This window comes from Chironomus tepperi, unplaced genomic scaffold (genome assembly GCF_022539635.2).
Source record: "Chironomus tepperi strain 1889 unplaced genomic scaffold, CSIRO-AGI_Ctep_v1 contig_85, whole genome shotgun sequence".
Taxonomy (NCBI): domain Eukaryota; kingdom Metazoa; phylum Arthropoda; class Insecta; order Diptera; family Chironomidae; genus Chironomus; species Chironomus tepperi.
In genome coordinates, this window is record NW_027226207.1 from 960,352 (window position 1) to 972,492 (window position 12,141).

The 12,141-nt window shown below is 31.6% G+C and overlaps 1 long non-coding RNA gene across 1 annotated transcript; it reads right to left on the bottom strand.

Annotated features, from left to right (window-relative positions):
• Positions 1 to 2,210: 2,210 nt before the first annotated feature.
• On the bottom strand, positions 2,211 to 11,694 carry LOC139086492 (uncharacterized). The gene is made up of 3 exons (XR_011544023.1): positions 11,235 to 11,694; positions 10,175 to 10,628; positions 2,211 to 2,466 (listed from the first exon to the last, which is right to left on the bottom strand). It is a non-coding gene; the product is annotated as an uncharacterized lncRNA (long non-coding RNA).
• Between the last annotated feature and the right edge of the window lie 447 nt (positions 11,695 to 12,141).

A 12,141-nucleotide genomic window follows, 5' to 3' on the forward strand; every position in this document is an offset into this window, starting at 1 on the left:
GAAAACTCGACAATTATGTGTGTTATAGTCTGTAATATGCATTATGCCTTAAAAAAGAAGCAATTCCTAAGCACTTTATCTTTATCCAATTGTCCGTCAATAAAAAAGACTTTCAATTTCTAAAAGAAGAAAATCTTCTCATTCTGCCTGTCTGCATGTTTATTAGTGTGTGGTGTAATGATGCTGAAGTTGATTCCATTAATACGGTTGGCGAGTATGATGATCGTCATCATCCAATAATGTGTAATCTCAATGAGAAGGCATAACACGATAAATCTTCAATCCTCATTTAATTCATTTGTCATGACATCTGCCTCTCACGCATGCTGCTTACTTCTCGCCATCTCTTTCATTCCTCTCTTTTTGCTGCCTTTACTACTTCTTCCTATTCCGTATTTTTTTTTAATTTTCACACTTTTTTTTGTCTTTAAACGCCACTTATGGATCATAAATTAAAAAGACGTTGACGGCTTAACGGCAGCGGTTATTCAGTGATGGTGGGCCAAGTCTTAAGACATTAAAATTAATTTTTAGATGTAAGGAAATTGGAAATGGACACAATTTATGACTTCTGTTGTGTGTCTACATAACCTTTTGCCTGAGACGACATATCCATATGTACAGTCAACGAGTACATCCAAAGGAACTAAATGCGAGGATTATCAGCATTGAAATATCAAAAAGCTATCATGAAACATGTGGCACGGCAAACAAAACAGAAAAAAGTATGGAAAAAAAGGAAACCAAAAAGAATCAATCCGCCCACTTTATTTATGATTCCTTTCATTTCTTTCTGTTGTATTCTTATACTGCTAATGCTGCTGCTGCTCGTTATTGTTATATTTGAGGGAAATTGTTTTGAGATTATCATCAGTAAGCAGTTCTTCTGTTTATATGTTGTATGCATAGAAAGTGAGGATTATTAGGCAGCTCCTTAGTCTACTATCGATCCATAATAGAGTAACTTGCAATAACAATAAAAATGCAATTTAATGAAGGGTAATGGCACAGCCTATGTCTTGTACGGATATAAAAAATTTATTTTAATGTCAAAGGTTTAGTGACAAATAAAATTTAGTAATTTATCTTCTTGTTTAATATACCGAAGAGCCACCTGATCATTGATCATGTTTAAGGCACGAGTAGTGTAACAATAATATAAATTATTTGTATGGACAGATGTATGACTTGAGGTAATAAGACACACTTGTATATTGCGTGTATTGACAATTCCAATTGAATTACTTGCAAAGTGGAAAATCAACTTTTCACTTCTATATAAAGCTTAATTGCAAGCACGAGACTCGAAGAATGCTACATTACAGCATCAGATTGTAAATAATTATTATTCGATTATTCGTCATGCTATATATAGTCAAGTATAAATCCAGCAGTGTGAAAAATTATTACACAATAAAAATCTCTTCTAAATGATCCAAGTGAGGGCTTTAGTACCCAAGCTCACATTGCGATTTTTATTATTCTCAGCTTATTGATGCACATTTATGGAGTAAAATTCACAAATCGATTATGTTTATTGAGAATATCGAGGGAATAAAATGCAAATGTGTGAGAAGATTAAATGCTTAACGCTTGTGGAATGTTGTTGATAATTTATTGATGATTAATATTTTGTAGGTACTACCTCAATGAGTAATGGAGTGTCCGCAGAAAAACTTTATAAAACTGGAATTATTATGGAGATGATGGGGATATAAATAAATTAAATTAACACATTTCTGGGTATATAATGTGAAGCTTACGATGTGTAAAAATTTATCATGCATTTTATGCAGTTAATGAGTAATCTTGGGGATTCTTATTTTCATTGAAGTTTTGCAGAATGAAGTTAGTGAAAGGGCTAGCTGTAGACGAAGATTGAGGATGGTCATGAATGGTTTAAAATCAGCATCTATCATTACATCCAGTGAAGTAAAAATGTGAGACATCTGATGATAAAAGTAGGTTGTAAATTGGAAATTAAGGTAATTTGTTGGACATCTGACAATAATTTGGATCTTAATCCTCAAAACTAAGTATTAGGTTCAATAATCGAGGAAAACAGACAAATTCCTAAAGATCAACGCCTGAAATTATCACATAAAATTAATGCTTACCTTCTAGTTGACGAAACAAGTTCCATCCCCAAATAGAACTCAACTGGAACTTAAAAATTAGATCAAATTTTAATTAAAACATGAAAACAGTAATTTAGGATGAAATTTATTTTTTATTAAATATCCATAATTTCACCATCATATCCATAATTTAAACATAAAAAATCACTCAAATTATTGTTTATCACAAGTTTAATTTTCATTCAGAACTTCCCCCAAATAACTACTAACCGTCCAGGAGAAATGATTCTTGACTTTATCACAGTTTCATTAAGATTTTTAATGCCTTCATAATGCTCTATAATTTAGATTTATCTGTCCATCATGACTTCATAAATTATTCATTCACCTGCAATAAAATAAAGAGAGGAAAGATAGAGATGAAAAGAATGAAAATTAAATTAATTTTTCAACCATTAAATTTACATTCTTAATTAAAAGTTTCCTAAACAAATTTATCATTAAAATTAAAATGAAAATAGCGATTTGAAAGGTTTTTTAGCATGAATTTAGAAAATAATGATTTATTGTGCTTCGCATTGGTCTAGACTGCTGAATTGAGTTGATTTTTGGTTTTTCTACAACGTTCATTTTAGATTTAAATGATATTTATTGTACATAGTTGAAAACCCCTTTTTCATACAAAAGTTCAGTCTGTGTTTAAACTCCGAAGAATAAACATTATAGCAATAATTAATTTGTAATCCGTATGGAATTTTTAATTACAATTACACACAACTTAAGTTAGTAGATAGATCTAATCATTGCGATAATTACCTGAATCATAATGTTAAATTGTGCAGTTTTTAAGATAAAATATAATTCTTTACAGGGGCAAATCAACTTTTCATATTTTACCCAAGCAATTTCAAATTCAAAAACAGCCGTTGAAAAATTCTATATGAGTAGAACCTCAGTTAAACTCAATTCTAAAGCCTTTCCAGTTCAGAAATTTTCCAGTTAAAAAGTGCGCTTCAATTACCAAACCACGATCGAAACACTACAATTTTCTAAAAGCTTAGGCAACTCGCTGAGTTTGTTCTTCCTCCCCTTTTTATTACGAATAAAAGCGAAAAAAAAAAAATATTCATTTGCTGTCTTAAAAATCATCATCAATAACACAAAACATTTGCGAAGAATCATGAAAGACATGCATAAGAAAAAGAGTAAATAAAAATAAAATAATAACAAACATTCTTTCTATTCTTTTAGTTTCTTTTTTTTGCACAAATAAAATAAAAAATGTTTCAAAGTTTTCTCTTTTTCGAAAAAAGAAGCAAAAAACTCGAGCAGGTGAACAATGAAAATAACTGAACCGAAAAAAAATACTCTTTAAGAACGATAAAAATTGAAGCATGTTCAACAAACAGCAGTGAATAAAACGAAGAAAAATTGAATGCCCAAAGAACAGCTACAACATAAAAACCGCACAGTAAAATTGCATTTTTATTTAAAACAGAACAGAAGAGAAGTTTTTGCAAACGAAATTGTTAAATGCAAGTGATTGAGTCACAGGAACAATAAACAAATGATATAAGCGCATCTAACAATCGTCATGAGAAGATCAGAGACAATCTATCAACGAACCCGTCATGATAGACAAAGCGATGTCATGAAGCAATCAAAGAAGATGCGATGCACATGAAAAATGAAGAAGAGATTGTGATAGGCGAAAAAGAGCAAGGAATAATGGGAATAAGCTGCTCAGAACCGTTCTCTGTTGATTTTATTTCTTCAATATAATAAAATATGAAGCAAGATATAAAAAAAAAATGCCGAAAAAAAAACACAACAGAATTATCATCATGAGAGAATTGCAATGAGATAGACAACGGGATTTCTTTCGGTTCGTTCGTTAAACGATCTAGTCGGATGCACATCACTTAGAATGCATTAAAAGACTGCAAGAAATTTCTGCCGTTTTTATTTGTATAAATTACATAAAACCACAAATAAGCTCATTTCAGAACGTGCAATACCTGAATATTGCACCTTTTATGGATGTTATGCAAGAGTAATTGAATTCACGATGAAATTTGTTTTATTTTTTTACTTCCATCATAGAATTAAATTGCACCTGTGTAATTGAATCGAGTGCTGAACACTACAGACTAATTACAATAATCTACAGCACTTTTAGATATAATGAAGAAAAATGAAGGAAAGATTTTTTATAGTCAGTGAACAGAATGAATGATTTCTAAGTGGTTCTATGATAAAAATCTACAAATGTACAATTGAAAAGAGTTATATACAATGTATTAAACATCGCACTCTCACAGTCAGGCACATAGCGCCTATAATTTAAAATATAATCATATTTTTTGTATGTTTGTATGAAAATCACGTAGCATTCAGTCACTGTGCCATCATGAAGAAATCTTGAATGATTCGACTATTGTACATATATCGATTCTACCTTCATTCTAAGCCCGTGTCTTGATTTCCTAGAATTTGTAAAACGGAATTGAAAGAATAAGAAATTTTACGGATGTGCAGTTCCTGATCAGACATGAGACATTCATTTGAATGAATGACATCATCAGACAAACCGACGACTGTATCGGCAAGTGATCATCAATATCGATGCGGATTTTGATGATTTGCGGAATTGATCAGACACAACAGAAATGAAACTTTTTTAATTATTCAATGTCAGACCTTCATCATTACCAGCATAAATTTCATGGTTTTTAAGTCAATAAAATATTCCTGCGAAAATTCTTTCCCAAAATTATTCATGCACCCTAAAACATGTGCACTTCCTTATGCATACTGGCAGTAAGTACAGACATTACAGTTAAAGAACAAAATCAAGTCAATATCATAAATATTTTGACATGCTGATCAGATCTTTTTGTTGTTCTTTGAATTTCATACATTTCAGCACTAAGGAACAACAAGAGATTGTGGCAGGTACAAACGAACAAAATTTGTGTGTGAGAAAATTTGTTTAAGAACTTTAATTATTATATTGGCCATGTAGCAAGTACATCGTAAAATGCATAAACATGCATCAACTTTGTTCATCACTCATTAGCATAAATTCCTTCCTTTTCTTCTTCTCTTTCCTTTCATTCTGTTCCCATGACCGCTTCCATCACAAAAAAACTGTTTCTTTTATTGTTACTTCCACTAAGATCCTTTTCTTATTTTCTCCATGCTGTGAAACGTGATAACTTCTTTAAAAATATTTAGGGAGATCAAGTTAGTGCCTTAAAAAATTAATTTGAGAAAATTTTCACACCCTTCCAATATCCAGCATACAATAAATGAAAAATTGGTTGTTGATCATGTAAAAGACACGTTCGAGTGGAAGGATCCTCACCTTCAATGTAGAATTTCACTTGAAAGACGAGAAGAAACAAAAGAAATTTTGCAATGAGAAAACGTGACCGTGAAAAATGGCAGTGAATCGTTACAACTGGTGCATAAAACAGCATTAACTTATGCTGCCTTTTTCCACTGCAAATTGCAATTCATATAACAAATTTATGTGCACTTGTTTGTCGGTCGTTCTCTCACTTTTGTCTCCACGTCTTTTGATAGTCAACTGGCACTGCTTTGAAGAACAAAAGACCTTCCACATTTCTTGTTGTTTTACTTCTAACTTCTTCCACATTTGAATTATCTCTGCATTAAAAATGCACACAAAAAATTCCATTCTTAAATGTAACATGAAATTTCTCAGCAAATAAAATGCACAGAAACAGCACAAAAAACGACATCCAGAAGTAGAATAAAATTTATGACATTAATCTTGCCATAATCATTGGAATTTTATTGCGAAAAAGAAGTAAATAGAGAATGCAGCATTAGAAATGATATGAATACACGGAATGAATTGCAACTTTATATATCTCATTTACATGCTTAATAGGAACTGATTTAAATATTTTGTAATGTTGCTGCTGTGGATGTAAAAATACTTAGCGATGATTATTCAATTGATGTAAATCATAAAATTAGGTATGATCTGGGACATGAAACTAAATTATCACGTATGATCTTAATGCATTGATAGAAATAAGGAAGTTACTCAATAGTTTCTAAAGTAAACAAGTTCATATCCATGCTGAACGTGTACAATGTATGAAATTGGCATTGAATTGAAGCTCATGGAAGGAATGCTTGGTTGACAATAGGAACATTATTTTGTGAGCACGAGTGTAAAAGTTGCATGACATCAGCATCGTCACTGCCACCGGAAAGAATTTGTTACTTGACTAACGTGAAAAATGTGAAGAAACTCGATAAGAATTGCGAGCTTACGTGAATAATGTAATCAAAATGAACTACATTTCTTTATCACATCGAGCAAATAATATTTTACTACAGCGCACGCCTTACTTGATATTTCCAGGCATAGCTTATAATGCGTTTTACTTTAGAGTTTCGACTTGTTTGAGAGAATTAAGAAATATTTTCATTTTCATTGAGCAATTGAATGTTTCCCGTGACTTATAAAAAATTATGTTTGCGAGAATATTTTTACACATTTATTTAAGTTAATTCAGCTGACATGATTCTTTCAAGCTTGCCTGCCTTAATCTTCTTCATTTACATTCATTAAATTGTGAACAACGCGATTACTTTTGTGTGGAAGATGCTGTGACTACGGCTGCTGTTGGCTGACTAGTGTAGAATTGTCGGAGATAATTAATTAATCACATCCTACATTCCATGCGTGTGACATTCGAAGTGAATAACTTTCCACACACAAGATTCTTAATAAAGTTATCTTGTTATGGAACTTATCACTTAATTGAAATCGCTTCCATTACCTTTGTCAACATTAAACTTGAAATTCCTTATATGTGTGATTTACACATTCATCAATTGTCATGCTGATTCATGAAAGTCTTTCATTTAGTCTCGAAATTTATCAATATTTTCACATCTTCATTTTCATACCTCATCTTAGACTTGTTGTGTTTGCACAAAATCACTACTGTCTGCTGCTACCAGCATTTTTGTTTCGTCTTATTTCGTCTTCATCATCTTCGTCATCCATCGACTCTAATTGTTTATTTACTTACTCAATATTATGACTTCAATATTCAAACAACACACAAATTGTCTTTAAACACATCGAGTGATGATCATTGAAGCAGTCAGACATTTTCACACCAACCATCAGAGTAATTTGTGTATGTGCTAATCTTTCTACTGTATGAGGATGCGGCATGGTATGTTCTGAATGCTTGATGTTCCCCCTGTACTTCTACATTATTCCCACGATCCCTACTTGTGAGTACAAGTGTTATCTTATCACATTCTTCAATATTTTCATTTAATTTTTTACAAACAATAAAAAATTCTTCTTCATACCACACACAAAACGGGCAATTGCCTCATGTTGATTTACTTTTAGCTTTTTATGTCATTTCATTTCTTAGTTTTTGTCTGTTTTAACATTAATTTGCTGTTGTGCTGTTGTTGTGTCAAGTAAATGATTCATTTAAATAAATACTTTATGGCATTCTGTTGCTGGTGTCTTCAAACACATAACAAAAATAATTTTCGTTCCTTCTTTTCATTGACTTTTGTGTGCTGTTAGGTCTCAAAAAAACTAAGTTTATTTAAGCAAATATTTCCACAGCTTTTAGACACAAAATAATAAAAATACAATGAACCTTGTTGCTGCTTTTGAGAAAAATTTTCTTCTTCCCTCTCCTGCTCAACTGCTGCTGCTGTTGTGATGTGACTTTGTTGCTTACAATCAAATTCTTTTCATTAAAATAAGATGAGGCAATGTGACCGTAGTCGGAGATGAAAATTCTTAACATTTGTGCAAACAGCAGTTGTGTTTGCAGTTGGAAATACTTGAAATTATCAGGATACTTTCCATTATTATCTCATCAGTTAGAGCAACAAGAGAGCTTGTTAGCAACAACACTTCGGCAATGACTAAAAAGAGTTCAAAGAACCGAATATGGAATGGATAGAGCCCATAACCAATTTTCATTATATTTCAATCTATATAAATAAAACAATAGAAAAATAAAGAATCAGAATTTTCATTCTTGTTCCTCGACTTCTTCCTCACATTTTTTGACTCTTACTGCTGCTAATGGGCTGAATGAATAGCTAAAAATTTTTACTTCTATTTCATTTAATTAATTTTTGGCTTGTATTGTTTTGTCACAGCGTGAATTTTTATTTTTTTTCTTACTTCTTTCATCCATTGATGACGACCTCTTGAGATTCCTCTACTTCCCCCTTTTTGAGCCCTCAACGAATATTTATTCATTTCCAAAATAATGAATTTTGCGGCAATTCTTTGTTTTGTACTGATTTCTTATATTGGATATGAGAAATTCTTTGATGTGTCATGCACAACTCTACATACAGAGACATATGCAGTAATATTGAGCAAAATCTGAATTTAAAGTCATTCCGTGAGACAGAAAACGAATTCAGCTATAACGCTTTAAATTCTTCTTAAAGACATATCTTGGTCGCCTTTATAATTTATAATAATATTAAGCAACATGTGCGGGTGTAAATTTCGATATTAAGAATCTGAATGCCTGAGTTGAGTATGTAAAGTATTAAGAGAATAAAAGAACGAAATGCGTGCTAAAGCAATCGATTTACATAAAAGAGTCTCGTTAAGACTTTAAAGTCTTGATTATACGAGATCATTTATTGCTGAACAAGACCAAATATTCCTCAATTCAAATTAAGTCTGAATTTTTGTGATTTGTTGTGATTGTGTCAAATGACAGTGTTGTGATCATTTATAACTGTAGCTATAGAGCAGTGACTTTATAGCTCATTTCTGTTTTAATTGTTGAATAATCAAGGAATTGAGAGAGGAACTCATGTAATAATTACTCAAAATATTGTCAAAACAAACAAACGAAAATTGTTTCGTGTTTTGGGAAAATTTGCATTTGCTTCATGCCGTTAGTAATGTGTGTCACGTTTCTCTACTTATCACAGCCACATGAAACTGAGTAAGAAAATTTTACGACTTTCTGGCAATTTATGCCTCTCCTAAATATTAGCCATTTCTGCTCTGTGGACAGCCATCATGCATGTGTGTGGATGTTAAGTACAAATAAAACAGAATTTAAAGTGATGAAAAGTTTTTTGCTTAATTAAATTCACTAATGGCTGTATACTCAATTTTCACAGACAATTTTCTTTACTCAAAGTCTTTCTCATTGTCTTCAGCAACTTGATATCCCTAAATGTAGTTTCACAGATTTTCCATTTCCTGATTTATTACATTTCGTTCAGTACATCCCTAAATAAATCAACGGTATTGTCTAACATTTGACCTCATTTCTGTCAGTAAAACCCCCAAAAAATACATAATATTTTTATCTTATCCAGCATGTTTGTTGTTCAATAAGCAGTCAAACATAAAATTATTGTGACATTTATGATGATCCGTTTATGAACATTAGCATTATTGATTGACGTATTACTGCATTCAAATTGAATTGAGCGAATAAAAATGTAAAAGTATGGAAAATCTAATTAGCATAAATGCATGTCTGAGGAGCTTAAATCATTTCAAAGGAGACAGTTAATGCACCCAATAAATATTAGTTTGTGTAGTAATTCGGATAAGGAAATGGAAGCTTTTATTGATTTTTTCATGGAAAATTCGTAGTAGCATGAAATATTTTATGTTACAGTCGCAACGTGCGAGTCCTATTTGATAAACATTGAGTGTGATAATGGCAAGTAGGCACAAGCAGTGAAAAGGAAGGAGAAAATTTCTAATAAACCATTAAATTGCTATAAAACAACCGCACGAGCACCGAAAATGAAAATTGTTATTGAACAAAAAAGCCAAACCAACCCCTAATCTGTTCTGTCTGAGACACATTACATATTGCATGACTTAACCCGTAATATTTGGCAATGTCCTTGTTCATGAAATTCGCCTGTTAATGTTGATGAGTCACATGCTCTCGTCCACCTGACTATAACTCGTTCACGTGATGCATGGATTCGTGATAAACAATGTTGTGGACGGTATGATATATTGATGGAGGATAAGGGATCATAAATTGAGGGTTTAGAGGCACATTACTCACCTGAAAATCTTGTTAGAAATTTTCGAAATCCATTTGTAAGCGATGTCACGAGTAACATACTATGTTGACTAATTGTCAGTAATTTTGAGTTATTTTCAAGAATCATCTTGCCTATTTGTTGGCTTGCTTCTTATTTGCTTGTGTTTTATAATTTAATTAACAAATTTTAATTAATTTATGTAATCATTTGGTAATAATTTGCATGAGATTAGTCTTTATTGGGTCTGCGCGTGTGTATCTTATGAGATCTTTCACTTTTTGTTCCCGTTGGAGATTTTTTTCAGCACATTTTTATTATTTCCCATTGAAGATTCGATCTTTGAATGTCCATACTCATTACATTGTGCATTTTATGTTCAGCTTTAATCCACATTTTAATGATTTCTACTGATCTTTATTTAATTAACCTCATGGAATAGCAATTAACGTAGAAGTGAATTTTCGATAGTGCCACCTATAAAATCGACATGAGAAAGAATAAATTAGTATTAATTTTGTGATATTTCGCATATCTATAAAGTGATCATCAGCAACTTTCATAATGCACCAGTAGCTAGTCACTCACTCACTCACTCATTCGTTTGGTGAAGCAGAAACACACAAAAAATGTAAAGAAGAGATTTCTACAATTAACTGTAATTAATTTTTCCTCATTAATTTTATCTTCTCTTCGACTCTCTTCTTGTGCATAAGCGCGATGCTTCTGTTGTTACTTCTTTGTTTGTTTTTTCTTCACTTTTAAGAAAATGAGATTTTTATTTCACGATCTTCGGCTTATTTCATGAAGATTTAATGAAAAAGAATTTTTTAGAGCAATTTTCATTGATCAAGAAGTAGCGGTGAACCTTTCTTCATCTCATAATGCTCACTTCTATCTTCATAATAATAATAATAACAATTTAAGCTTAAGAAATGCATTAACACGGAATAAGAATGTAGAGTAAGAGTGAGAGAGATGGAGAGTAAGGTGAATAGAGCGTTAATCTACCACGTGGACAATGAAATGCATTGAAATAATGTTGCGATCAATAACACAAATTGCATAACTAAATCCACTTACTTTCTTTCTCCTTTCTGCAATATTTTCCTTATTACTGATTCTTTTCGTCTTGCTCTGTGCTCTTACTTCTTCTTCACTGTTATATGTGTGGTGTGCTTATGTACATTTAATATTACTTTTCTTTCGCGATTTTATGAAATTTTCTCTTTTTTTAATTGTATGCATTGGCCTGCTGTCTATTATTGACCTGATCTCAATATTTTCCCCTAAAAACTATATCACCTGCTTATTGTTTTGTGCCTATCAATACTTTTGTTATCAACATTGTAGTACAATGTTCTTTTTATTACATTAAGGATTGATAACATCTTATACAATCGTCATAATCACTACCATAAACTTAAATTATTTCTACATGCTAATATAAGTCTACATTTTACCTTGGATATTTCACCTTTTACACCTATTAATTATCGCAAAAACCGCGAAAAAATGCGCGAATTCAACGTCTCTCCACACTGACGATTATTTTGAAACTGAGTATCACGTTATATGAAAAATGAGAAAATGAATGAAAGCAAAATAACAAAAACAAAAAATCAGCTGTTCCATATTCATTTATATTGATGTTTCAAATCCAATTTCGTTTTGTTCCTGGTGGATTTTAGTGGGAAAAATTTAAATTTTAACGAATTTCTTATAAGAATCACGATCACGTGTTGAGGTGAATTATGAAATATGACTTGGTGAAAACATTTGTATGGGAAAAATGGAAGCATTGAAATTATTAGATTGTGACTGTGTCATGAATCAAAAGAGACAGTCAAGCATTAATACAGATATTGTATGAAGTTTTGCTGAAGTATATCCAATATAAGCAGCGATTTTGATGAAATTGAGAATTGAAAGAATAAAGTTTTTGAACTTCCCGCCCTTCCTGAGGTGAATTTAGGAACATGACCACCAA